The sequence below is a fragment of the Alexandromys fortis genome, unplaced genomic scaffold (genome assembly GCF_014885135.2).
Source record: "Alexandromys fortis isolate MF-2015 unplaced genomic scaffold, M_Fortis_MF-2015_v1.1 scaffold_3, whole genome shotgun sequence".
Lineage (NCBI taxonomy): Eukaryota > Metazoa > Chordata > Mammalia > Rodentia > Cricetidae > Alexandromys > Alexandromys fortis.
Window position 1 is genome coordinate 13,373,538 of NW_026067909.1, and position 5,188 is coordinate 13,378,725.

The window sequence follows — 5,188 nt, forward strand, 5'->3', positions numbered from 1 at the left end:
AACAAGTCCCCCTCCCTCATCAGCCCAAAGAGCAATCAGGGTTCCCTGCCCTGTGGGAAGTCCAAGGACCACCCACCTCCATCCAGGTCTAGTAAGGTGAGCCTCCAAACTGCCTAGGCTCCCACAAAGCCAGTATGTGCAGAGGATCAAAAACCCACTGCCATTGTTCTTGAGTTCTCAGTAGTCCCACAGTCAATTTCTTAAAAAAAAAAAAAAAAAAAAAAGGGAGGGATATGATATAGAGATGAATACTTTGCATTGGTATGGATCTTGATATTTTGATACAAATTTAAGGTCAATTTTGTTATACTGTATATGTTTCTACCATTATTTAAGGTATGATGTTTAGACAGCTCATTTAAAAACATATAATTAAAATTGCAGATTAATAGATAGTCATTTGTAATAGCCAAACTTGTAGTTGTGTTAGTTAGGTTTTCTAGATATATAAAGATATATTTCAGTTAGATATATAATCTTCAACACTTCAAAGACCTACAGAACATTGAATTTTAAAGGTCTTAATAACTTAGACTTTTCTCAACAGTGAGACATGTCCGCTCCTGGCAGCACCAATTACCTCAAGAGGATGATGGGCATCAAAGAGGCTCCTTATGGAGTTGATTAGCCATTTGGGCAAGAAACTGCTCTTGCCTGGACTGCTTGATGATATGCTGTATGGACTGGACATGCAGGACCACAGAAAAGTGACCGCTGAACATTCCAAAAGACAGGATGCCCTTCAGGGATCCTGCTTCACAGAAGAAAGTGCCAGACATACTGCAGGATACTGAAAAAAGTGACTGACAAACTGCCAAGAGAGGTAAAGCAGCCTTTCAAATTTCCTGCTTCATGAAAATGTCTGTGAGATACTATGGGCCTATAGGCTGAAGATGGATGCCCCAACATTATAGAAGAAGTTTGGGTGACTGTCCAGACAGCAAGATGTCTCTGTCAATTCTAGAGTTTTGGAAGTTGCTTACAATGCACTTCCTGTTTACTTAGGTAATATTATATCCTTCTGGGGGTCTTCGAAGAATTGAAGACAGATAACTATAAATATAATTTTCCTTTGTTATATTTTCCTTAATTTGCCAAATGTAAATGTACTAAATATTCTAACTATAATTCTTGCTTGATAACTGTCTTTGTTATATGTAATTTTACTATGTTAAAGTTAAATCTTTCTTTTTATTTAGACAGAAAGTAAATGATGTTGGATTTCCTTCTGTATGTTGCTGTTATTGGTTGATGAATAAAGCTATTTCAGCCAATGGCTTAGCAGAGCAAAGTCAGGTGGGAAATCTGAACAGAGATAGAGAGAGTAGGCAGAGTCAGGAGACACCATGTAGCTGCCAAAACAAAAAGATGCCCACCAGAAATTCACCTGTAGGCCACAGCTTCATGGTGATACATATATTAATAAAAATGGATTAATTTAAGATGTAAGAGTTAGTTAAAAAATATGCCTGAGTGATTGGCCAAACAGTGATTATTTGGGCCTGAGTGGCCAGGAAACAAATGAGCCGTCTCTGCTTACACTCCTGTCCCCAGGGACCCTCAGTAGAGGAGGATCCAATCCTGAAGCCTTGAGAGGGAAAAGCATAGACAGCTAAGTCCCTCTGTGTGAACTTTAACAGAGGACAATTAAAAATAAATTTCCCACTGGGTGTAGTGGTGTGTGCCCATAATCCCAGCACCTGGCAGTACAGACAAAAATATCAGGAGTTCAAGGTTAGCCTTGACTACACAGGCAGTTGAGGACAGCCTGGGCTACATAAAACCCTATTTAAAAGTTAACTAATTTAATTTTTTCCTTTTTACTGGGAGGGGCCAGGATGTAGCTTTTCAATGCACATGGGCAGGATGGCTCAGTGGGTAAAGCATTTGCCACCAAGCCTGGTGACCTGAGTTCAGTCACTGGGACCCACTCAGCAGAAGAAATGAACTGACTTCAAGCTGTCCCCTGACCTCCACAGTAGTGCTGCAGCAATCACACAAGACAAATACATAAAAATGCAATACATTTTAAGAAAGAACAAAAACCATGCCTGCCAGCCCATTTCTGCTCATCTCAAGTCTTCGTCCTGAGCCCTGATGATTGACACCAGTCACACCTAAGCCCAGGACACAGAATTTTTGAGGTCCAGTAGGGGTGGTTCTCCAGCTATCCGACCCCTCACTGCCACCCCAGAGGAAAGCCTGGGTCCAAAGTAAGATGTGACTTTTCCCAGGGTCTTCCAGGACCGGAGGCAGCCATGGGCCTCCCACATGGGGCAAGGTCCTCTCTGCTGCCCCTGCTGGAACCCAGCCTCTGCGTCTCCTCCCCACACAGCCTCACACCATTTCTACCGGGAGACAGAAGTGGTTCCTGTAGACTACTTGCCTGTGTCCCCTAAGACTCACGCTAAAATGGTTACCCCAACAGGGATGGTGATAGGACTTGGGTCTTTTGGAGGTAACTAGGTTATAAACATGGAACCTTCCTGAAGAGGATGGATGTCCTTGCAATATGAGGCCAGAAGGTATGTCTGTGAGCCTGGGATGATGGTGACCAACGCCAGTCTGCGGTGTTTGTGCCAGACTGTCCAGCCTGCAGCACTTGCAGAAGGAAGCTTCAGGTGCTTCTAAGTGGGAGTCATGCCTTCTGTGGGTCCACAGCAGCCCCAGGGGACAGGGTCAGTGGCTCCTGGGACTCCGTGAACTCAGGATAAGACAAGCTCCCTCCAGCACGCACCTCTTCTCTTGTTTGTCAAAGAAAAGCATTTCCATACCAAATAAGGCCGTGGATGCTCAGCCTCTGCCCACTTCACACAATTCCTTTTAAGTGTCCAAGCGCAATCACACTTGGACTGCGCTGGGATTCGGCCTCCCCCGGCCTCTCAGTGTAAACAAGTGGCCCAGCTGGGACACAGCTGCCTGTCCTGGAGGAGGACGCTGGATCACCATCCTCCCTGCTGCCTGCCCAGCCTCTCCCAGCCTCCAGAATCCCAGAAAATCCCTGCCACCACCATCCCCCTCCCCCGCCAAGACCCAGGACACCAGCTGGTCCCAAACAGGCACCCGTCCAAGGCTCCCTGCTCTCAGGTTTGTTCCGACCAAAGGACAGAGTGGTTTCTCCATGGGCAGAAGGAGGCAGCTCCAACACAGGTGCAAAGAGAGATCCATTTCTGGGCTCACTGCAGGATGCCCACAAGGCACACGTCCCCGGCCTCGGCGCGGGTCCACTCCCATAGGAAAGTGTGGCATTCGTTCCCTCAGGCTTCTTGGGTCATGAGAAAGTTGGTCCAGGGCAGAAGGAGGCCTCAGCACCCCACCCTCATGGTCAACCCTCTGTTCCCTCCGTACCCACCCAGGCTTGGGCTCCATGCCCTGGCCACTAACTCTTTCCAGGACCCCCTCTCTGGGGGAGGCTGACTCATCTTTACTGAGGAGTGCATGCACCAGGGATGGTAGCTTGCCAACTTCCCTGCTCAGCCCAAGTGAGCAAGGGCTGTGATTTTCCATTTGCGACATCTGATTGTTATTAGGGCTAGAGAGAAGGGAATTCCTGGTTCCATAGGCCCCAGGAGGCCCCGAGGAAGACTTTGGGGTGGCAAGGGGGGAGCTGGTGCCATCTGGGTTGTGTGACCTTCTCTCTGCCAATTCTCCACCACTCTCCATGGGAGTCCCTCACTTGCTGTTTCCTGGCTTCTCTGTGCCAGGCTTTGAGTCAGTTCAAACAAGGAAGTGGACATTCCCTTGCCCCTGCCCCTCACCACCCCCACTACCACTACCACCACATGCCCTGAAATGCCCACTGGAAGCAGGCCAAAGGCACCAGCGAGTGAGCAACCTGGAGCTCCCTCTACTGGGGCAGCCCTCTGAAGCCGCAGGATATGGGAGGTGTTAACATCTGGACTCTGGGCCCAGTGCTCGGGCCAGTGTAACGTCACCAGGCAGCGAGAGATGAGTTCCCAGTGGGGATGGAGGGGGGGGGGGCTCCTGAACAGGGCATTCCTTCCCCTAGTTTCACCACTATTCAGCTCCTCCTCCTCGTCCTTCTCCTCCTGCTCCTCCTCCTCTTCTTTCTCCTCCTCCCGCCCTCCCTTCCCCCTTCTGCTGGGCCTGGAATTGGGTTTGGGGCGGGTTCTGTTTCCAAAGCCATCTCCAACAGGCCAGGCGGGTGAGGGCTCGTCCTCCACCCTGAGCCCAAATTTTCCAAGGCTCCAGGCAGTACTTGGCTAGCCTGCTGCCCCGTGGGTCAGCAAGCACAGAGTCCTGGGAGAAGATCTCCACAAAGAAAGGCTTCGGAGGATCAGGACAGCCACAGGTAGCACTCTGGGACCCAGGGACTGAGGGAGGGAGACTGGGGACAGGGGCTGCAGGGTAAAGCTTAGGCAGAGCAAACAAATGAGACTGGTGTCCTAAAGTCAGGGAAATGGGCATTGTCATGACAGCGGCGTGCAGAAGTCCGTCTCTCTGTGAAGGGAGCCCCAAGACCTGGAGCGAAGCTGTCCCCAGTCTGAAGACCTGTCCCACCCCTTCCGCAGAGTATCCCAGGGATACTGGAAGGCTTTAGGAGATCCCCCGCCTTGTGTGGCACCCCCTGACACTCACTTAGCAGGCCTTACCCCTAGCCCCAAGACATCCTCCAACACCAGCTCCCACCCTGTCCCCCTGAGGGTGGGGGCTCCCTATCCTTTCTTCAACCTTACATCCAAGCCTGGTTTCTGGAAGAGTTTGAAGGGAACACCCAGTGGGCAATGATCCAAGCATGGAGCTATGGTTCCCACTGCTCTCAGGCATGCCGTCGGCCATGAGGACAGCAGTGGACAGCTCTTTGGGACCCTTGGAGATCAGCCACATGAGGTCAGACAGCCGATTGTCTCACCTTCTCCTGCTCAGCCAGTCCTGGTCCTGTCCTTGGCTTCAGATGAAGCAGTTGGCTGGGGGTCTGCCAAGTCGCCATTCCACTTAGAGAAGCCTCTTCTGTCAAGTTGTGAGCAGGGATCTGAGTCCTAGGCAGAAACACAGACTTTCTATGTATCTGGGGACTGTAGCAGACTGGCCCCACTCATGGCCTGTGCAAAGGCCAGGCTGTAGCTAAGGAATGAGGGGAGAGGCTAGATTATGGTTTAGTAAAAGTGAAATGAGTTGGGGAGCTACCCTAGGGCTGGACTGCCCCCCCCCCCCCCCCCCCCCCCCC

The 5,188-nt window shown here is 50.4% G+C and overlaps 1 protein-coding gene across 1 annotated transcript in view; it reads left to right on the plus strand.

Moving 5' to 3' along the window:
• The first annotated feature begins 4,108 nt into the window (after positions 1–4,108).
• Positions 4,109–5,188, plus strand: part of Mrgprf (MAS related GPR family member F) — a 9,398-nt gene continuing 8,318 nt past the window's right edge. The window contains exon 1 of the mRNA XM_050137784.1: positions 4,109–4,312. The gene's annotated coding sequence lies outside the window, so the exon portion shown is untranslated. The remainder of the gene's footprint in view (positions 4,313–5,188) is intronic.